Consider the following 23238-nt stretch of genomic DNA (forward strand, 5'->3'; position numbering starts at 1 on the left):
TCTGAGAATTAATTTCAAATGGATCCGCCTTGCGAACTCCACGGCTACAATTTGTAAATTGCAATATGGGCCATCAGGTAATTAGTTAAAAACCTAATTAGTGAATTTTTGTTAATCATTCGAATATGCATTTCAATCTCTTGTGCAAGTAATGTCCGCCTCTTCGAGTAGACCAGCTCATGAACTAGAATTTGGCTATCTGCCACAGGCAACCTTAAATAAATTTTGAAAGTGTCCGAGTGACGAGCGATCTATGTTTATTCTGTGTATAGGTCATTACAACCTTTGTAGAAAGTTACTCACTGAAGTGTTCCAGGGTGTCATACTGCAGCTAGTCGAAATGTTTCCCAGACTCCTAAACGCTTCAAGTCCGCATCTCGTGCGGACTTGAAATTCCGTGACAATAGGGAGAACTTTAAGCGCAATGTGTTGCGAAACTTTCACTTTCCTGTTTAAACTCAAGTGTTCAGATTCAAGTTGTCATATTCAGATTCAAGTTTATTGCTTCATTAGTAGTACACATATGCAGTAAGAATATACTGAAAGAAGACCCACAGTTAGAAACTGCAGCGGGACCTCTTGTTCTTAGTTACATAATATTATATAAATAAAAAGGCGTCAATTGCGGTTATGAACAAAAAACGAATTACGCAATTTATACAGTGTTAAAGCAATACAAGCTATGGCAACACATCACAATTTAAGAATGTGCATCAAATATACATCAAAGAAGAGATGCAATTTACAAGGTACTAATATAAGCTCTCAGTCAACGTTGGTATGACGATAATGTAGGTGAGGATTTCCCGTGAGCAGGTAAGTTATTCCACATTTTCACACTAGCAAAACCAACAGTTAGTTGGCCATAGTTGCTGCGTGATTTTGGAAGTAAAAGGTTATTTTGTAAAGAGAATCTGGTAGCGTTAGGATTAGCAAGACTATTCCTGCCAATGATATAATGTAATTGTGGGTTTTTAAGTAGGCGGTAAATAACGATGCTGTGGTTGCCCCAGATAATTTTATTTATTGTGAGGAGATCTAACTCAGTGAAAATGGGGGTTACATGAGCATTACATGGAGCCGAAGCAATGATACGGACAGCGTTATTTTGGATGTGCTGCAAGGGAGCAGTATGACAGCGATATGCGAGGCCCCAAGAACTGATACAGTAATTTAAATGGCTATGAATAAAGGCATAATACAATGTCAGGAGAGTGTGCTTTTGAAAGTAGTGTCTGGCCTTTAAAATCACCCCGATACCATGAGCGGCTTTCTTTTTTATGAAGCTGACATGCAAATTAAACTTTAGAAAGGAGTCTAATTGAACACCTAAAAATGAGCACTCATTAGATGGTAATATTGGGTGAGAAGCTATGTACAGTGGTGGAAAGTTAGGGCGATGTTTATTGTGTGAACTAAAAACCATAAACTTCGTTTTCTGAGGGTTAATTAGCAATTTATTTTTTGCGCCAACTACTGATATTATTTAGTTCATCATTTAAACGCTCAGTTAGCATACAGATGTCGTTATGGGGAAGCGTAAACAGTGGTGTCTTCCGCGTACAAAAGACATACTGTAGAAGTTAGGCAGTTTGGGAAATCATTAATGAAGATTATAAATAAGAGGGGGCCCCTCTAGTATGGACCCCTGTGGAACGGGGTCCATACTCGTCATAGTCATACAGTACTCCTGACAGACAGCAACAGCAAACCTGTTGCTGTCTGTCGTGTAAATAACTGCGCAGTAGCTCTAAAGATGGACCTGTTATGCCATATGCGCTGAGTTTAGTAAAGAGAATGTTGTGATTAAGGGAATCGTATGCTTTCGAGTAATCGATAAAGACAGATCCTACGAATCTGCCCGCATCAATTTCCGCTTTGATCTTGTCACTGAGGGTGATTAGAGCTAGGTTAGTAGAATATCCAGCACGAAAACCAAACTGTCTTGGTGTTAATAGTTGGAACTTGTCCAAGTAGTTAAATAGGCGCTGCGCTATAAGTATTTCTACTGCTTTACTGAAACACGGCAAGACGGACATAGGCCTGTAATTTCTAATTACACGCCTCAATACAATTCTTTGTTTAATTAGCAACGTCATTTGTAGCAAATGTGCATTTTCTGACGCACGCTGCGCTGCTGCTACTGGGCGGGATCAGGAACCTCTAGGCACTCACTGCCTTTTGTCCCTGTATCATATGTAGATTTTATATAGTGTCAAGAAATAAATGCAAATGCAAATAATTTTTGGGCCCGAATGGTTCACGATTTGTGAATGATACATAGGTTTATGTCTTTTAAATATAAAAATTACTGACAGATGCATTGCCCTGCTGCTTTGTGACTTATTGTAAAAGCAATTTATATATATATATATATATATATATATATATATATATATATATATATATATAGAGAGAGAGAGAGAGAGAGAGAGAGAGAGAGAACGAGATTGTCAGATTGTTTGCAGTTTCCCCGCCCCCTATCGAGAAGCAGTTGGTACGCCACTGTTTGTTTGAAAAGAGGGTCATGTTCCGTGCAATGTATCACGAAACTGTAACGTCAAATGCCTGATTAGAAGCGCTGTAGGCAAATAATAAACCATGTTTTCCCAATGTTGCGTTATACGAGGTTCGTAGTTCATTTACCCGGTGTTCTTAATGAACTAAAAACGGCATCTTGCTTATGTTTCCTATAGTTAGAGGCTTGTTATAAGTAGCATATAAACAAAATTCAACGTGTGTGGACAAAAAATGCCTTAGGAGAAAATACAGGCAATCCGGAGCTTTGTAACTCTGTTTAAGGAACAACGCATAATTTATAACCAGCTGCCCCGGGGGAAATCTGAACGCCAACAAGATCATGTATGGTGAAAATGGAGGAACATTATGGTTAATGTTCTCGCAAAGTAAAACGGGTTTGGATGAAATACTGCATTTGTAAGCTTTCTTTACCAAGTTGCCGAAAACGTTATATGCTGTCAAGATTAGAAATGATCTGTCATATAGGGACAAGGTTCTAAATTTTGTAATTTTATAACAGGCAACTCAATTTTTTATAGCAACTGCTTGAAAGAAACAGCTTGGCAGGTAAATTGGTTGTGGTTCTACAAGGCCACCCAAGTCTGCAGCATTTTTTTTTTTTAAAGGCGAATGCGTGTAGCAAGTGCCGACTTACCTGCTTCGCAGCCAGGTCGCTTTCGGAGGTTCACACCCGCTTTCTGATGTCCGTTGCGAAACTTTGTGCTTGGACGTCGTGTAGCAGGCGCGGCTCGCCGGAAGGTTCTCGTCTCTGCAAAGACCGGACAGATGTTGAACCATGGAAGATCGTCTACACGGCGTTCAGCAAATGCTCTTTCATTCTGATCACGTGCCCCGAATGACGCTGTACCCAAGCATTATTAACTAGCTAAAAAGTCACATCATACGCGCAGATCAGCTGCCTGCGGTAAGCAGTTTGTCGACAATGGTGATTGACTTGTGTCCATCCTCCAAAACAAAAGCCGCTTAATTACAGTTACGTCAAAAATGATAATTGACTTGCGTCCATCTAAAATTTGTACACATTTGTTTATAAAGTCTATAGAATTTCTACAGACTACTCATCGTAGGCTAGCAAACGTCTATGAATTTATGACCTTATACTTCATATCAATTCTATATACTATCAATTAGTATATGAAACGTTCACAGAAAATGCCTATTGCCTATAGACACATCATAAAGTGGGAATACACATGAAAATATACTTTGTATCGACTTTTCTTTATAGATAATCTATGGGTTGCAATTAAACAAAATAGATATCCTACCAATTTTCCCTATAGACAGTCTACTGATTTTTTATAAACGACAATAAATTTATAAAGAGACAAAGCAGTCTATATAAATTCTATAGACTGTCAAAATCATTTTGAGTTGGCAGCTTCCCGACATGGTAAGAGTGGCTCTACAGAAGCGCAGTTTACCAATAGCCAACCTCGAGTTCCCGCACGTGACATCAGTGCCAATTGCTCCACTAGTGGAATAATTAAAAGTCAATGGTCGCTTCCATTCCCGTCGTAGCAACCACACGCCCGTTTACGTTGGAGTCCGTCTTACCGGTGTTTGTGTTTACACTTCGGCAAGTGCGGTCTCGTCGTCCCATAAGCTTGGTAAACAGTATTTCTGTGTCGCTCTGTGCCCCAACAGCTTCGCAAACACGGAACAGTGCGCATTTCACGGAGCCCGTGCAATTGCTTATTTCAGAGAAGTTCACCGACGAAACAAGCACCACGCTGTACACAGAGTCAAATCACGCATTTTTCTGTCCGCGTGTCTTCACTTGATACATGCCTTGTAATAAACCCAGTGTCCCTTACGGAAAAAGCGACAAACCTTAGTAAGCTACGTACATGCGGGCGCGTTTACTCAATGCTCTCGCCTTTCGGGAGGAACCGCGGTGCGGGACCAGCTGATAAGAAACATTGTGGCGGTTAAATGTACACTGAGGAAATGCAGTAAATGGATTAGCATGTATTGGCAGCAATTTAAAGGGCAAAAATCATGGGATGATATGGGAATTCGACTAGTGGTCTGGGAACCTGTGAGGCGACCACGTGACAAAACGACTGAAGTAGTTTACAGAATTGGCAATCGCGCACTGTTTGTCATAAAGCACTTAGTTTAACCCTTACAAGCCTTTGCGAGCCATTGGGCTAGAAATTTCTCGTATTCCTCGCCAAAACGAAGATCATTTATCAATTTTTTTAAATATGCCGTGCGCCTCCTAAGTTACGAGAGTGAGAGAGAGAGCACGCGACAGACAGTGGCGCGTTGACGTGATCGCAGAGACCCTTTTACAGCGAAGCTTTTATAGGCTAGGTTCCAGGAGTTTGTGTCCGGCAACGCAAGTAGATAGATAGACCGGAAGTTAATGAACAATTTTCGGCTCTATGCGCGTGGCGGTTTCGCGCCAGCTGTGCCTTAGCACAGGTGTCAAAACGGAAGATGGATGGCCCATTTGTATACTCCTTCGCCACCGCCGACGCCTCTTTCACAAGTGTCGCGATACTCGTCGGCGGCACGTCCCACCAATCGTTGTGCCCCTTCGTCTCGTGACGTAGAGATCGCGCTACCGCTGTTATCAGCAGTTGGCCTTTGGACTCACGATGGGACGGACGCTCATTTAATCACATCTTCCAGGATCCTGACGTCAGGATTATGACGATGCAGTACAGTGTGCCGCGGCTATGAACACTGTGGTTCATACGCTAGTCTGTTACGATGGGGCGGACTTGGTGCAGCAAACCCACTACTTGGCCATCGCGCTGGACGAAAACAAGACGCCTGTGTCATCTCTCTTTAAGGAACATGCTGAAGACGCTCAATAAAATTAATAATGATAATATATAAATTCACTATAGCAATATTCACTATAGCAGACCCACCATAGTCACAGCTTCTCTGGATTCCATCTTCACAGTAGTTGAAGGGCCCTAAATTTTTTTAATTGGGGGCGCTTCTCAGGGCGCGCAGCAGCGCAGCCTAGCGGAGGTTCTGAGGTGCATACCTGCTTAGCTTAATTTTATTTCTAGTGTCTCTTTAAAATTCTTTGTGGGGCACGCGAAAGTGGTTTGGTGAAATCGGGCACCTGGCGTCTGGATAGCGGCAGCGCTCGCGATGTTCGTTAAACATGCCTGTCCCTTCATATCAGTATCACGTGTCACCCGCGAAGCGACGTGCCTAAAAGAAACGCCAAACGGGGAAGCTTCTTTGAAACAGGCTCAGACGAATAGCCGAAAACGTTGATGCACAGCCCTGCATGTTATATCAGTGTGCGCATTTACGTATATTGTCGCAAGATGCGAAAAACGGCACACAGAACGACGGTGGTGCGACAGCAAACACAGGCTCTATATTGAAGGCCCAGCAATAATTGTCCGCGCCAACTTTAACTTCTTCGGCGAGAGAGATGCTTGCGCTCGTGTCCATCCCTTCATTGTCTTCTTTAGTCGTGACATTGCCTCCCTTCTAAGAAAGCATCGTCCCGATGCTTTATCGTGACGACGCCAGGATCTTTCCACGCGTACGCTGCAGTGATTTCATTCGGACAAATAAGGCTTCATCCGGACGACGTGCACAATCTCCGGTGTATGCCGTCGACGCCTTGAGGAATGTGGACTATCGGAAACGACTTCATAGTTGACATCAGAGAGACGTCGTATGACTTTATACGGACCGAAGTACCGCCGCAGTAGTTTCTCTGAAAGGCCACGATGGCGAACGGGAGTCCAGACCCAAACTCTCTCTCCAGGCTCGTAGGAGACTCTTCGGTGGCGAAGGTTATAGCGCCCTGCATCGTACTCCTGCTGCCGACGAATACGTATGCGTGCAAGTTGTCGGGCTTCTTCAGCACGCTGAGTGATGTAGTCAGCATCAGTTTCGACGCCATCGCATCCATGTTCATGCGGCAACATTGCGTCGAGCATGGTTGTGACATCGCGACCGTGGAGAAGGCGGAACGGTGTCATCCTCGTTGTTTCCTGCTGAGCCGTATTGTATGCAAAGGTGACATATGGCAATATCTCGTCCCAGTTTTTATGCTCCACATCAACATACATGCAAAGCATATCCGCAAGTGTCTTATTGAGGCGCTCCGTGAGTCCGTTCGTTTGCGGATGGTACGCCGTTGCCTGCCGATGAGATGTGCCACTAAGTCTTAAAACTGTGCCCAATAGCTCGGCTGTGAATGCAGTTCCTCTGTCAGTTATTAATACTGTGGGGGCGCCATGTCTCAGTACAACATTCTCTATAAAAAATCGAGCTGCTTCACTGGCCGTTCCCCGCGGCAGGGCTTTGGTTTCGGCGTAGCGCGTTAGATAGTCCGTGGCTACGATAATCCATCGGTGTCCCGTAGCAGAAGTTGGAAATGGGCCTAGCAGATCCATTCCGACTTGTGCAAATGGAGTTCTGGGTACTTCGATGGGATGGAGGAAGCCTGCTGGTTTGACGGCTGGCACTTTCCGCCGTTGGCAATCAAGGCATGTACGGACGTACTGTTGAACGGTCGCCGTCAATCTTGGCCAGTAATACTTTTGTCTCACTCTGTAAAGCGTTCGTGTGAAGCCCAAATGGCCGGATGTTGCTTCATCATGGCATGCCTGCAATATTTCATTCCTGAGAGATGGTGGGACGACGAGCAAGTAGGGGCTGCCGTTCGGAGAAAAGTTCACTTTATAGAGGACGTCGTTGCGTAAGCAAAACGATGGAACTCCTCTTCCAAAGCGTTTTGGCAGAGTGGAAGTGCGACCCTCCAGGAAGCTAATAATGGGCTCCAATTCTGGGTCTTCGCGTTGCTGCTGTGCAAGCGTAGTCGTGTTGACAACGGCAACAAACGCTGTAGCGTCGTCATCTTCTGTACTTGCAGGTTCGAATGGGGCACGAGAAAGGCAGTCGGCGTCCGTATGCCGCTTTCCTGACTTGTACACAATAGTCATGTCGAACTCTTGAAGTTTAAGGCTCCAGCGTGCCAATCGTCCTGATGGGTCTTTTAAGTTCGTCAGCCAGCAAAGTGAGTGGTGGTCACTGACGACAGCAAACGAGCGGCCGTACAAATATGGGCGAAATTTGATCACCGCCCAAACCACCGCAAGACACTCTTTTTCTGTGGTGGAATAATTTTCCTCTGTGCGGGAAAGGCTTCTACTTGCATAAGCTATTACTTTTTCAGCGCCGTCTTGCCACTGCACAAGTACAGCTCCTAAGCCGATATTGCTGGCATCGGTGTGAACTGCTGTCGGGGCGTCTTCATCGAAGTGTCCCAGGACCGGTGGATTTTGAAGGCGTTGCCGTAGCTCGTCGAATGCTTTCTGCTGATCTTCATCCCATACGAATGCTACGTCTTCTCTGGTGAGGCGTGTCAACGGCGACGCAATGCGTGAAAAGTTCTGAATAAAACGCCGGTAATATGCGCATAAGCCTAAAAAGCGTCTCACTGCCTTTTTGTCGGATGGCACAGGAAAATGTTCAACGGCAGCTATCTTTTCCGGATCAGGCCGTACCCCATCATTACTGACAACATGGCCTAGAAAAAGAAGCTCTTCGAAGCCAAAATGGCATTTTTCCGGCTTAAGCGTGAGACCGGCGGACCGTATGGCTTGAAAAACAGCACGTAGTCGCCTCAAGTGCTCGTCAAATGTCGCAGAGAATACAATCACATCGTCTAGATATACTAAGCACGTTTGCCACTTGAGTCCTGATAAAACGGTGTCCATTAGCCGCTGAAATGTTGCCGGCGCGGAGCACAAGCCGAAGGGAAGTACCCTAAATTCATAGAGGCCATCAGGTGTCACGAATGCTGTTTTCTCGCGGTCTCTTTCATCTACTTCTATTTGCCAATAGCCGCTCCTTAGATCCATCGACGAGAAATAGCGTGCATGCCGTAGTCTATCAAGAGAATCGTCTATGCGGGGTAGCGGGTAAACGTCCTTCTTAGTGACCTGGTTGAGTTTGCGGTAGTCGACGCAGAAGCGCAAGCTGCCATCCTTCTTCTTGACTAACACTACCGGGGATGCCCAAGGACTTTTCGACGGCTGGATAATGTCATCTTGGAGCATTTTCTGTACCTGGTTTTCTATCGCTTCGCGTTCTCGCGCTGCCACCCGGTATGGGTTTTGCCGTATCGGTCTGGCCGTTTCGTCTGTAATAATTCGATGTTTGGTCAGTGGCGTCTGGCCAACTTTGGACGTCGAAGAGAAACAGTTCCGAAACTCATCAATAAGCTCGAGGAGTCTTTCTTTCTGTTTAGGTAGCAAACTTGGGCCGACATCAACGGATAGAGGCACGTTCGGCAGACCGGGGGAATCGTCTTGTTCAACAGTCATGCAGTCGGTAACCTCATTCAGCTCTTCCACGTACGCGACTGCCATACCTCTTGTAAGATGCCGGCGTTCAGGACTAAAGTTTGTTAGTAGGACGTCCGTCTGTCCGCGAGTGATGTCAACTACACCTCTTGCAACTGATACGCCATGACTAAACAGCAGACCAGGAATTTGTTCGGCGATCATGCTGGAGCACCTTGGCGAGTCGCCAGCAATATAACGAAAGTTGCAACAAACGTCGAGTTACCAATATCAATTCTGGCTGTGCATTTGCCTGTAGGGATCATCAATTGACCTCCCGCCGTTCTTATGTGGGGACCAGTCCATGACGTCTTGACTTTATTAAGGTTATCGGAGAGTTTCTGGCTAATTATTGAGAAATCGGCCCCAGTATCTACTAACGCGGTTACTGGGTGTCCGTCTATGAAAACAGCGAGGTCGGCACTTACGACTTCCCTTGGGGTCGGCAGAGGCATATTGTCCGATTGCACAGATAGTGTTGGGGGTGTTGAAGCATTTTGACGGTCGGCAACCTCCCCCCCAAAGGTCGCTTCTGTTAGTTTCCCCGACGAGGGCTTGGGGACCTGCCGCCCCTGACTACATCGGCGTAACTGCGACCTTGCGGCGAAGAGCTCGGTGCAGGTGACGGAGAGCGGGTTCGACGAGTGAACGGATGTCCTTGTGGAGCAACATCGTCACCGTAGCGCCTGTTTTCGAAGCGAACTCGAGGAAAGGTGGGTGGAAAGCTCTGGTATCCGGGGTCACGATACGGGCAAAAGCGGTAAACGTGGCCGGCTTCTCCACAATGAAAGCACAAAGGACGGCGGTCGACGGTGCGCCACATTTCCGTCCTGCGAACAAATGGTCGACTTGTGGGCGTCCTCTGCGGCCAAGCTGTAGTTGTCTGCGGAGGGAAGTAGGCCGATGTTTCCACAGGTACACTAGGTTGCGTGGTCAGTGGCTGCGCGTTGTACGGCGGGGATGCCGGCTCGTTGAAAGCACGAGCCATTGGTTGTGAGTTGTAGGCTGCTGCTGGAGGAGGACGATGAACAGCCGATGCGTAGTTCAGAGACCGTTGGTCTGGTAGGGATTCGGGCAACGAGAATGCCTGCCTGATTTCTTGTCGCACAACCTCTGCTACAGAAGCCCCGACTGACTCCTGCGGGGTCACAAGGAGGTTGCGAATCTCTTCACGAACAACCTCCCGGATGAGCTCACGAAGCTCATTGCCGGCAGCCAGAGCAGAAACGTTGCTCGAGGCGTTGCCTGGGCGATCGAAGGGTCGGCAACGTTGTTGCAGTGCTCGTTCGATGGACGTAGCTTCCGAGATGAATTCCGCAACGGTTGTCGGTGGGTTGCGAAGAAGACCGGCGAAAAGTTGTTCCTTGACGCCTCGCATCAGATGGCGGATTTTCTTTGCTTCCGGCATCTCTGGGTCAGCGCGGCGGAACAGGCGTGTCATGTCCTCCGCAAACATGGCGACGCTCTCATTCGGTTTCTGGATGCGCGACTCGATTAGTTGGTGGGCAGAATCGCGACGATCGTTGTTTGCGAAGGTGGTGGAAAGCTGCTGTCGAAACTCATTCCAGGAAGTCAGTGTGGCTTCCCGGTTCTCGTACCACGTACGAGCGCTGTCCGCCAGAGCGAAGTAGACGCGTGAGAGTTTTTCTTCTGCAGTCCACCGATTCGCCTTGGCGACTCGCTCGTATTGCGCGAGCCAATCTTCGACGTCCTCGTAAACATCACCATGGAATGTCTCGGGAGTCTGAGGATGCTGCAGAGTCACCTGAGAAGGTCCTGCTGTTGCCATATCGTTAGGTAGAGGTCCGGTTGGTGGGGAGTTGTCCAAGAAGATTACCTCCGGGCTGAGGCCCCGCAGTCGGCGACTGTAGCGGTGGACAGGAGTGTCCACTGGAGGAACTGGTTGCGGGTTAGAACTGGGCGTTGCACTCCGCACAGGAGTTCCGGGCATCAGAGAGTACCCAGCACCTCCACCAGTGTCGCAAGATGCGAAAAACGGCACACAGAACGACGGTGGTGCGACAGCAAACACAGGCTCTATATTGAAGGCCCAGCAATAATTGTCCGCGCCAACTTTAACTTCTTCGGCGAGAGAGATGCTTGCGCTCGTGTCCATCCCTTCATTGTCTTCTTTAGTCGTGACAATATTATAATAATTATTATAATATTATAATAATAGCGAAATATAGAAAAGGTAGCTAAATGTTTTAAAGCGAAGCTTTATATGGGTAGGCGAAACGAAAAAGCGTCTGTCCGTCGCCTGTCCATAAATAATATCATCAGCATTGGCTCGAGCGTCGTCTTCTTCCACAGCTGGCTGCGTTGCCGCTCATCATTCTGGCGTAGAATTTCACTTCGCTTATGCCGCGTTTACGGGAGTATATGCCATTCATTCTCTTACGTGACGGACAGGTTTAATTTTGAGGCAATTTAATTTCGAAGAATCGCAATCGGCAATGGTGGGCGAAGGCTGCTAACCACGCCACCGAGCAAACTCGAGGCATCGGACGCAAGCGATAACGGCCGACTGCGGGCATACCGTCAGGGACTTCGTTCTCGTCGTCGCAGCCGAACGTGTGCGTAACTTCATAATTAAGAAATACTTTAATGAACTGCCGAGATTCACCCAGTGATAAACCGGAACCACATGTTTCAGCTTCGCTAGGTAATCATCTGTACGGAGATTTTTTTTTTAGTTATCCTCTTGGTCAATCTACTTGACCACCCAAATTATGACCACCAGGAAATGCAGACAACACCCGTGTACTTATATTTAAGTGCACATTAAGAACCCCAGGTGGTCCAAATTAATCCGGAGCCCCCCACTACGGCGTGCCTCATAATCAGATGGTGGCTTTGCCACCTAAAACTCCATATTTTTTTTTAATTATGACTACCAGACAGCATAAACCACCTGTGCAAGCAACATCTGCATATCTAGCATATCCTCACCGTAAAACAATACTGTTAGTTTAACTTTATACGGCTGAAAGTATGTAGAAGACAAATAAGACAACACGTGTTCGTTCGAGTGTCTTCAGCAAATTATGAGATACAGTTCAAGACAAGTTCACAAGCAGCGGCCCGTTCATTTTGCTCACAGCTATCTTTTCCCGCTGTGCGCGGTTGCAAGAAATAAGATTAAGAGCTGTCACCGACAAATAAGTTTATCAAGCGGGAGCACGAAAACGCACTTGTGCGGCATCTATCACTGCTTCATTCTGTGCTTCTGGTACAGATAGAATCACACTTGTCTAGAGCAGTCGAGCGGCCGGCTGCGGACTGCAGAAGCGCCGCTTACCGGCTGTCGCTGGGTTCGAGATATGTTGGATGCAAGCGCCAAGAACCTGCATGCGGCATGGCCTCTCGCGGCCATTTATGTTATCGGCCTGTAGATTTTTTCACGAACGTGGGTGGGCGGGATCTGCGCTTATTCGCTGCCTGCTTCGTCGCGTGCAGCCGGCGCCGCAGCTGATAATATAGCAAAAAATGCGTTTTACTTCGCGTCAGTCGTCGTTTGCGTCTATCACTTCATGTGCCAATTGGCGTTGACGTCACCATTCACCGAGACGCCAATGAATCATTGCCATTTTTTATCTTGAATCATGTGTAGTTCTCAGAGCCAGTGCATGCAGTCCGTTGCACATACACGCTTATCACGGACAGCGGTCTTTCCACAAGCGACAGCAAGCAAAAAACAAAACATGAGAAGAAAAAGAAAGTAAGATAACTGACTATCTCTTATGATCAAATTTACAGGCTGACATCGCAGATAGGCCGCAAGTGCACATGCCGCGTGCATGCTTTTGGCGCTTGCATCCAACATATCTCGAACCCAGCGACTGCCGGTACGCGGCGCTGTTGCAGCCCGCAGCCGGCCGCTCGACTGCTCTAGACAAGTGTGATTCTATCTGTACTAGCGGTCAAAGGCGATCCGGCGTTTCTGGTCTCGTTTCCAGCCGCTTTGAAACGGTCCTTCCTCAATATTTGCGCGATAAAAGCAGGCGATTACGATCGTAAGCTACAAAGCACACTTCTGGCGCCAGATAAACTGCTGCAGCTTTATCCGCCAATATCATCGTGAAGCAACACCGTGTCTATAATCTGACGTCTCCGTTAGCGACGGACGGTATTACCAGTATTGCGCACTGGTTTTGCATTGTCGAGCATGACTAGATGGTTAATCAGTGCAGACAATCGCGTCCTGGAGTGTCATGTGTGGTTTTTAATTATTCTTGTACTGAGTGTATGGTTCCGTGGGCTAAATCTGCCTTTAGCTACAATACATCACCAGAACGTGGCCCCATGGCATTACCTTTAGTCGTTTTAGATTTATTAGACAGTTGTGACTTCTGGTGAATCTGTAAGACAGGGTTGAGATTAACGTTACCCGCGAACAACAACAAAGCACGTTACAGATGTATGCAGAAGAAATCGGGCTTTTCGCATCTACTGTTACCCGTACCACACCGAAAGCGTTGCTGAGACGTTTACAAAAGTGTTCCATAGTAGGTGAAGCATCCATCTTTTCTGCACGCATCGACAGGCAGGTTGATAGGTTCGGAAAAGTGTTCCCTAATTACCGTCACCGTAAAAACCATCCTGCCCACTGTACCACAATCGCCACCAACCAAATATAATAAGTTTCGAACTAATTTGCAATCTTGACTGTTTGAACAATCACAGCAGTCATCATTTACGGTGGATCGGATGGTTCGGACGCGTGGCACATATGTGCGTGTAAACAATCCAGTCTATCGTACGACAGTCTTATGAACATGGCATTCAACCAATTACCAACGAGCTCCAAACGGGTTTCCTAGCGGTTCCTAGTCCGAGCTTGACGAGGCGTTGTCGGAAATATCGGGTGGTTTTGACGCACACGTAACCCGTAAAATGCGATAGATCAATTCAAGGTCTACCGGGTTCCTGTTGATTCCAACGGCGTCGCGCCATCTCGGGCCGTTAGTGCATAATATCGCGGTACAGAAGCAGTTTCCGTTACTATATTCACAAGAATAGTCAACGTAACTAACCTGGATAGTCGGGAAAGTCATGAAGATTGCGCGAAGACTGCGGCGAAGCGCTCCGAGAACCTGCTGCACGGCGGCGAGGGAAGAGACTGAGTTATCAGATCACGTGAAGGATGGCGTCATCGACTGATGTTGCCAGACGAAATGTTAAATTCAAGCTGAAACTCAACTCGAACTCAACGAGCAGGATTTAGAGGCCACACAGCGGGAAAACTGCGTCGCGTGGTCCAGCAAGGGAACGAGTTGGCTTGAAGCCAGCACGAAAGCTGTATTGATTGTGCAAGTCTCCCTACAATTTAGATTGATTCTTTCTTTTTGTATTCCATTGTTTTCTTCAATTGATTGTTTTCGCTTCCTGAACTCTTTTGTTCACATCGTACAAAATGTCGTGTCACTACATTGCTCATCGAGCAAGCGCGCTGAAGCAAAGTGCACGTCGTTGTGTGCGTGTGTTGTTATTTGCTCATCTCTTCGCGTCATTTATTTATACTCATTTACAATAAAATTTTGCTAAAAATGTGGCCACGAATGTTGCTGACGTTTACGATATCATCAAATAAATGAAATTGAATCATTTTACTACTTTCAAGTTGTGAAGCTTCACATAACTCGATCGTTTAAGCCTGGGTCAGTATTTTGTGTTGACGTCGTCGTACCCCATCTTTGTTTTTCGCGGCCTGTCACGGAAAGAGGCCGACAGCGGCAATAAGTAGGCGTTCGAAGCAAATGACAAAGTACAAAAGAAAAGAAATTACTAGAGTCAATGACAGCTGCAAGCATGGTGGTTTGTAGATGAATTTGCGTAAACTTCGACCTTGTGCCTTCAAACGGCTTGGTGACTTTGCAAATTCATCACTTTCAACAAATCTCTGTCTTGTTCAGTCAAGAATTTGGATTCAGCGTTTGGAAAGGTCGAATTGCTTCGTAATTGAGGCAGAGAAAGCGTATCCGACTTTTAGTATCTACACATTCTACGCTTCTGAAGACCCCGGAATCTTCCTGCTTCACAATGTTCTAATATATTTAAAGGCAGCTGAATTTAGTTTCAAGATTGATTCGAAGTAGCAAGACCATGCTTCATCTACGACACACGGCTGCAGTCCAAAAACTACGTCGCAAACGGTAGCACCTCGTGCCAGTCCACGAGGATTTGCAACGAGTGTCATATTTTTCCGCACACTGTAGAATATTTCCATAAGGCGCCACAACAGGTGATGAGAGGTATGCGTTGAAAAAAAAAAAGATGGTGCCCGTAATTATGCTAGTAAAGGTGGAACCAAAAGTTTGTCCTGCTGAATATATAAATGTGTTTCATTTTTTAGGGCGAAGCAATCTTTGCCTCACTATTGGCACTATGCAGCAGGTAGGTGGGTAACAAGGTAGGTAGGCTCCTATTTCGCCTCGCTTGCCTCGCTTTAATAAAATATTGTGTGACCGATGGTAGAATTGAACCTCTGTCGTCGAACACAGCAGCCCGCTTCTCTAATCATTAGGCCACGACCTCTTTTTCTTCTTTATAACCATTAAACCACGTTTAAAAAAATAAGTTAGGCCCCAATCGCTCGCAGAATTATCTCGTTTCAAAGCCAGCGAGCTTTGGTTTGGTTTGGTGCCTATACTCGAATGTAGGGTACAACCCACTACGGGGGATCGCCCATGAATCGGGCGGCAGCTGGTATAAAAGGGAAGGATGCTTAAAGGAACTGACAACAGATTTTTAAGGACCTTATGTTTTAAGGCGCAACGAAAACCTCACCCTCGGCAATGTTTTCACCTGCAGTGGTTACTTCGAAAAGCACGTTTTATAAGCAGAATTTTCAATCTCAGCAGCCCCTCCTCCAGCAACGCTGAGAAGTGAGAGCGAAGCCGATAGCCCGCCTCGCAAATGGTGAAAGCCGCCCATCGTTCCGCTTTCATGGGAGCGTGTGCAACTTTAGTTAACCACCTGCATTTCGTCCTTTTCAACCACTTTTGAAAATAAAAAGCTGGTACAATAAGTCTGCGTTGTCGTACAGACCTTTCTTATATTTGTACCGCTTTTTCTCCAATTACACGCCTACGCCATGGCTGACTGGCCCCCGTCGTCTCTATTCTGTCGACGACCTGGCGCAGGGTCTCCCTGGAGTCCACTCTTGCGGGGCGCTCTTGAAGAGACGTGTCGAAGCCAAGAAGGTGTTGTTGCGGTAACCTTGGCGACCTCCCGTAGAGCAGCTGAAACGGTGTGGCGCGAGTGACTTCATGTTGTGACGTTTTTAGAGCGAAAACTGCAGCAGCGACGTAGTCATCCCAGTCGTCGCGTGTGGGACAAACGTAGGAAGAAATGGTGTCTTTTATGGTGCAATTGGTGCGCTCGATCTGTCCAGCTGTTTGTGAATGTTGAGTGGATGCTGCAGCGTGTCGTATTCCATGTTTAGAGAAGAAAGCTTTCAATGCACGTAAACGCTGTGACACGGTCGAAAATCAGCACCTTCGGCTTACCATGCCGGAATACGAGGCACACGAGTGGTTGCAGAATCAGGAACGGCTCAAACTTCTGCCCATTTAGTCAGGTTGTCCGAGGCCACAATGAGAAATTTGTTTCCGTGCTTACTGCGAGGAAACGGACCCATGCGATCTAAGCCCGAGATATCGAACGGTTCGTTAGGAGGGGCGATTGGTTGCAAGAGGTTGTGGGTTTGTGACAAGCTTACGAGCTTGACGACTGGTGCAGGATGGCACTTCCAGGTAGACATTGGCGTGCATGCCAGACCACCAAAATCTTTTCTTAACGCGAGCCAGATTCTTCTGCTGACCCAGGTGGCCAGCTGAGGGCGCGTCGGGACAGATAAGTACGGATGGTCGCATGGCCACAGGCACCGCAGGTAGGTACGATTCACTTTCTGTACGTCAATGATAAAGGATGCCATCTGCGACTGTAAAAGCCGATGAAAGTCCCTCGAGGCGGTGAATAATTATACTGGTATCACTAGAGAGGCGGCGGACGATGTCGAATATTTCGGTAACCGTCGATTGTGCAGTCGAAAATCGAGTACTGCAAATGCCGGCGCCGAGTTCTATACCTCGGGTTGGCGATTATAGTGTGAAAAGCCTAACTCAAACTAAAGTAGCGTTTTTTTGACATGCTAGGGAGTAAAGCCTAAGTTCTTAGATAGCTCAGCAATAAAATTACTAAAAAATTTGCTTCTACATTGCTTCTCTTTTTACCTCAAATGACATGTACTTATTCTTAGTAGGAATGCACTCACCACTGCTAAAATAAAGGTGATCAAGTTGTTGCAATTTTCCTTGGTGTGGAATGGTGACTAGGCCTTCTTGGATTAAGAAAGCTTTCCAGCACACCAAGCGTCCCAAATACGAGAAATTTCTTTATATTCTATGCAGTTATGCTGTCATTATGGCACTACAGTTTCCGCACGGAGTTCAACAAAATGAACCCAGCAGTCGAATGAAGGAAACCAGTAATGACAAAATAACACAGTTTAAACAGATGATGCTCTCTTTAGTGGTCGCTGTGACTATTGCATAATGTCTTTGCGTCTTGTCATCCGAAAAGAGCTACTCGACGCAGGTTTTATAGCCACGGAAATAAATCCCACAGCTGTAATCTAGACCGAGGGCTACGATGGCAATGAGGCCATGGAATCAAGAGCTTCGCGCTACGGTGAGAAAGCCTGCAGATAGCAGAAAATGTCAGCCGTCTGTTCAATAATCCCATAACGTATGATCAGCGTAAGATTACAGCGGTTGGACAAGCTTGCTGAATCTGGTCGGCCCAATCTGTAATCTGTGCCAAATCTGCGCCCCTGCTCACGTCAGTGCGTCGTTATCGCCGATGTTTTTGCCTACAATGTTTATCGCCCACTAGGAGACATTAAGCAAGTGTTTTATCCACGCGAGAATACTTTCACACTGACTACGTAGAGATGAAACAAAAACGGATGAAACAAAAAAGTTCGCCCATGATATTGTAAATCAAAGTCTTACCTTTGCAGCCATGTGCTATTGGTGCTTAGGGAAAGTTAATTAAACACCAACGTATATTGTGCAGCATTTGTTCTCTGCACATATTCCTTGCATTTGTTTGTTGCGCCACCTCGCAGTGGCGATATCTTTGCGTGCATTTCGTGAAGCACGGACGGCAATACCGTAAAGAGAGATGTGCGCATCCAAAAGTAGTGCAACCTGAACACATGGCGGCGTATGTTACGTTTGAAATAATCTACATCCGCAAACGTTGCTAACAGTTGCGACAGCCTGCTGTTGTCGCGGCAAATATGTAAAGAACGGGGAGGATCGCTGAAGTGCGCCGATAACAAAGTTAGCCGGCAGGATGAAACTTTATTGTGCAAGGTGTTATGCAAGAACGAAGCATAGAATGCAGTCGTGCAGGTGGTGAAAACTTCATCGCACAAACACACACACAAGAAGCACGAACACTGTCAGCGTATTGTCGCCATTGTCCACTTCTCAGAGCAACCAAAAACAACTTGACAAGACGTCATTTCACATGCAACGTCTCCATCACCACCCTTTCGACGCATGCGTTCTTGTAGTCGTCGCCATTGGAGGGCTCATTCCGCTGGAGTATCCGGACGCAGTGTTGATAGACAGTTTGCCCAGGTCCTTCCCCTGCGAAGGCAGCCGTCAAGGTGTTTGTGGAGCAATTCACACAGATCCCATGATATAGTTCTAGTTATTGCTGATTTCAAAGATGATGAGTATACCTTCTGCATTTGTGAACCAACTTTTACAATGCTAGAATGGATGGACACTGATCGAAGCCGTACACCATACAAGGTGATCATTTTTACGTTCTATTGAGTTTAAAAATCGCCTGTGGAAGAGAGCATAATTGTTATCCTTGAGCTGGATTATTCGAAGAGGCGCATTACTAGTGCGATAAATCGAAGCATAAATTCAACTAATTAGTAAAAATTCCCTATATAACCAATTGATAAAATATTCATTGATAAATTGATGAATAAATTGATAAATAATAAATCATTATTGTATTATGGTAATTTAATCACCATGGTAATTTATTTTTTGTTTCAATAATTCAATTAATAAGCACCGATAATTTCCACTATGTTGTCCTTGGTGACTGGTTATTGGCTTCTAATGATATGATTAATAAAAATCGGGCCTTACATAACGAGGGTCTCGTATCCGACAATCAACATTGATGCCTTCAGGTAGCATGTGTGGGTTTATTGACCAGTTGCCTTCACCCAATAAGATCATGTACTCGTGACGCCTGCGGCGGTAAGGATGTTCCACATCCGCCGCCAGGGATCGCGCGTGGTGGCGCTGGCTGACATTCCCAGGGTTAGTTCTAGTAGTACAACAAATACCCCAGAAAGTGGATGGGAATACGGCGCCGCGGTAGCTCAATGGAAAGAGCATTGCACGCGTAATGCGAAGACGTGGGACCGTTCCCCACCGGCGGCGCTTTGTTTTTCTTTTTTTTTCATAAATTTTCATTTTCAATTAATTTATCATTTCTTTAATTCAATTAGTAAGTACAAGTAATTCCCCTATGTTGTCCTTGGTATCTTTGTTGGCTTCTTAAGGTATGATCCTCTGGTATATGGACCTTATGCTACAGCCTATCGCACGCGGCTGTGCGCACGTGTGTTAGAAATCCTCAAACGAAAAGCCGGCAGACGCCAGTGACCCTTCGATTTTATCAACTCAATTGCTGCGAACAGCAGTTGTGCGAAGGCAAACGCCTCCGGCTCTCCAACGGTGGCATACAGCAGTGATAGCGCGAGCTGGCGTTAAGCTTCTCTCTCGCTCTCTTTCTTTATGCTCACCTCAAGTCTTATAGTCACCGTGCCGAAGCCCTTCCTTTCGTTCTGCGCATCTTTCTGCGCAACCCGGTAAATCTGCCCATCCGAGAATGACGTTGAGTTTATCTCGCGACTTGCAACGGCTGATTAGGGGCGCGATCTTGTACGCGTTCCAAAATGGAACGGAGGTGTTCCGTTCCATCGAGCCACACACGATTGGCCAATTTCAACCGCGACGTTCAAATTGACCAATCGTGTGCGGCTCGATGGAACGGAGGCTGGAACGCGTACAAGATCGCGCCCTAGATGTGCGTGTATTAGGGGTTATGATGCTTGGCTTCGAGTCACGTGAGCGCTGATTTAATTCCTCATGCCAGCGCACATTCTTCAGTAATTTGTTATTGAATAAAATCTTTCAAAATATCTGCACACGGGCGTACACATTCAGCGCATTCAAAAGCTCATGAAACTGTTGCTCGCCGTAAAACTTGTAGGTTCTTAGTGCGAACGACTGTCACGTGCTCGAAAATGGGCTGGTGTTGTTTGCCTGTTTCTTATAGTCATGATTTGAGCCTAGCGTGGCACAACCGTTACCTGAAAAAAAAAAGTAGGTACGCGCAGTAACATCAAATATGCACCCATATATACGAGATATACGTGACGGGTGCCTTCACTTTATCAGCTAGTTTGATCAACGTTGGTCGAAAACACGCGGCTACTGCCAGAACAATTCCTTCGGCCCACCAACAGCCACCATGCGTCTGGTCTAGTGACCACGTTCTTTTATTGCGATAGCAATTATATGGACACTCAAAAGCAGATTTCTGCCGTCGCCGTCGCCGTGAGCTTCCGTATGACGTCATTTGGAGATGAAATCGTCGCCGCGCGCCGAACGCTGTATGTGCGAGTGAAAGGGCGCGAGGGGCGCGTCTTTCACGGGGAGTGAACGCACGGCGAATAAAAACGCGCGTTCTGCGCCGTGCTCCCTTAAGGTCTGCAGAAGTAGGCGTCTCTTTCCTCCTTTACAATCACCATACATGTAGAACAAACGCGCCTTCTTCCGACGCGCGAAAGGCCGTGGCGGGGAGGGGGGGGGGGAGGGAAGGGAGGCGACGTTTAGCTGCGGCACCAAGTGCCTATTTATATCAGAGGCTCCGGCAACAGTCACCAACGCCGCACGCATTTTGAGCTAACGCGGGCAAAACGCCGATGGCGTCGACAACAGTTCTGCGTGTTGCCGATGCTGCTGCATGTCCAAGTTTATACAGCTGATAAAGCTAATATCATTACTCCGTATAGCTCTCTACAAGTTTAATATCGCAATTGATGCTTCGCCTTTCAGGTGAAACTGCGACAACTTTTTATACCTTGTAGACTTAAGCTTATTGTCATGTTTTGTTTTTTGCCACTTTATTATATTTATCGGTTGAAGAGCCCCACCTCAACGTCTGTAATCTGTCTTTTTTAAAATTTTTCTTTTATTTTACTTATCCGCAGTTGTTACTGTGTGACATGTTTTGTATCTCCTCGTAATTAACTCCTATTTCTGTATTCGCTGTATTATTGTATTGACAGCTCTTCAAATGTATTTTTTGTATATGGTCTCCGTACTACCTTTTGGCTATGGGACCACATAGATCGTGCGTACATTCTGAAATAAAATGATGAGCAATAAAGAACTCAAAAATTAATTGTGAATTGACTCAGGAGTCCTTGTGTAGTCCCTGAAATTCACAAAATTCCTGTAACATTCCTATCGACAAGTAGTTGGTTCAAAAGTCGGCTTTATAACATTTATTTTTTAATACTGCCGGCAAAAATCTTTGCCCGAAAGGCCTCTAAATATTGCTTCAAAATGCGTTTAAAGATGTCCGCCGACGGCGGGACTTCGCCTAGTGTCGATATCATTTCTTCCGCAATAAAAGGGAAAAAAATTAAAAAAAGAAAAGGAGAAAAATTCAGAGCCCTTCCACTACTGTGAATATGGAAGACAGCGAAGCTGTGACTATGGTGGATTTATATATTATCATTATTGATTGTACTGAGCGTATGTTCGTCTAAGAGCAAGGACATCGGTGTCTTGTTTTCGCCTGGCGCGATGACCAAGTAGTGTGTTTGCTGCGGCAAGTCCGCCCCATCGTCATATAGACTAGCGTATGAGCCACAACGTTCATTGCAGGCCTCGGAAACTCCGCTGGTTTTTTGTCCACGCGAATTGCAGCGCCATCCATGACATAGATGCGAAACCAAAATCGCTTTTCCTTTTTTGTTTCTTGTCAACCCTCTCTCAACTTTGTCGTTTCTCTGTCGCCTTCAACTGTCGGCGGCGCGGCTGGCGCGGCCCACGCTCGTCGTCGGCCGTGCTGATAACGGCCAAAACGACAGCAATTTTTTTCTGGCATTATGGGGTCAGTTAGGCGGTTTTCGCCTTCCGCGCTAGCAGTGTGGTCCATGTGGTACCGTACCGTTGCACGTTTGTCATCTTTTCCTCGCAATGTCTCGCAGCTGTCAGTGTTCGCGTGTGTTTCAATGGTGTGCGAACACATCAAGACGAATTGAGCCATGCGACGTGAAATTCTACCGCATCCCTAAAGACAACAGGTGAGCACTGTGCTTCCCGGTTTTTATTTGTCATGGCAATTTTGCGCAGTCGTACAAGGCTGTCAGGTGGTGAGGCAGCAGCTAGCTGATTTGAAAAGACCACAACGATGCAGTAAGTCATTATGTCAACAAGCAGCGAACATAAAGCTCCTTATATATACATAGTACCACCTGTGCGTCTCGCAAGTAACAGGTGTGTAGGTGTGCCCTTTGCACTTATTTCTAGCTAATTGGTCGATATCGTTTAAAAAACCGTTTCTGAGAATTAAGGTTGACATATCACAACTAGTACTCTGCCGCGACGCGAAACGAGCTCAGTTTTGTATGTTCCAACTGCGATGTTATAATCTATGATCTTCACTGTTCTTCAGGATGGAAGTGTTTTTAACCTACGCTGGAAGGATGGACCTAATGGGTTTGCACAGACACAAGGTCATCAACCACAGAATATGCTCGGCGCACTTCACGGAGGTGGATTTTATGGACCGAGCGAGAAGCAGGCCATGACAATCGATTCTGCGCATTGGCCATTAGAGCAATTACAATAAATGTTTTTTTTTTACATGTGCGCGTTTTGTTGCATTCTATAGTGTGTTGCACTGTCTGCTCTAATTCTGGTTTTCGCAAACGCACACAATAAAGTGAGTCCAAAGAACTGTTGGGTTGTAAGTGGAATTATTTTTTAAATACAATTTGGGCACATGCTTGCTTGATTGTTATAATGAACGCGACTGTGTGCATGAAAACGCAAAAAGAATCCACTGCGCACAAGCACGCAGCACGAATGGCACGGCCAGACAGGAGAGGAGCACGCGCTTCGGTCTGGCGGTGCGTCTGATAACGCCCGCGACAAAAAAAAAAAAAAAGAAAAAAAGAGCGCGTCGCGGACAGCTAAATAAATAAACAAAAGAGCATTGCGCGAGGCATGAGGGG

The 23238-nt window shown here is 46.3% G+C and overlaps 1 protein-coding gene and 2 long non-coding RNA genes across 3 annotated transcripts in view; 2 read left to right on the forward strand and 1 right to left on the reverse strand.

Annotated features, from left to right (window-relative positions):
* LOC119433468 (uncharacterized) overlaps positions 1-14004 on the reverse strand; it is a 37233-nt gene extending 23229 nt beyond the window's left edge. Inside the window, exons 1-2 of the long non-coding RNA XR_005188379.2 lie at positions 13916-14004; positions 3176-3289 (exon numbers count right to left, since the gene is read on the reverse strand). This is a non-coding gene — a long non-coding RNA (uncharacterized LOC119433468). The remainder of the gene's footprint in view (positions 1-3175; positions 3290-13915) is intronic.
* LOC119433466 (uncharacterized) overlaps positions 1-23238 on the forward strand; it is a 162292-nt gene that overhangs the window by 75689 nt on the left and 63365 nt on the right. The gene's annotated exons all lie outside the window — the stretch shown is intronic.
* The window catches only part of LOC125941598 (uncharacterized), a 109957-nt gene that overhangs the window by 70493 nt on the left and 16226 nt on the right, over positions 1-23238 (forward strand). The window lies entirely within an intron of this gene.

This window comes from Dermacentor silvarum, chromosome 11 (genome assembly GCF_013339745.2).
Source record: "Dermacentor silvarum isolate Dsil-2018 chromosome 11, BIME_Dsil_1.4, whole genome shotgun sequence".
Taxonomy (NCBI): Eukaryota; Metazoa; Arthropoda; class Arachnida; order Ixodida; family Ixodidae; genus Dermacentor; species Dermacentor silvarum.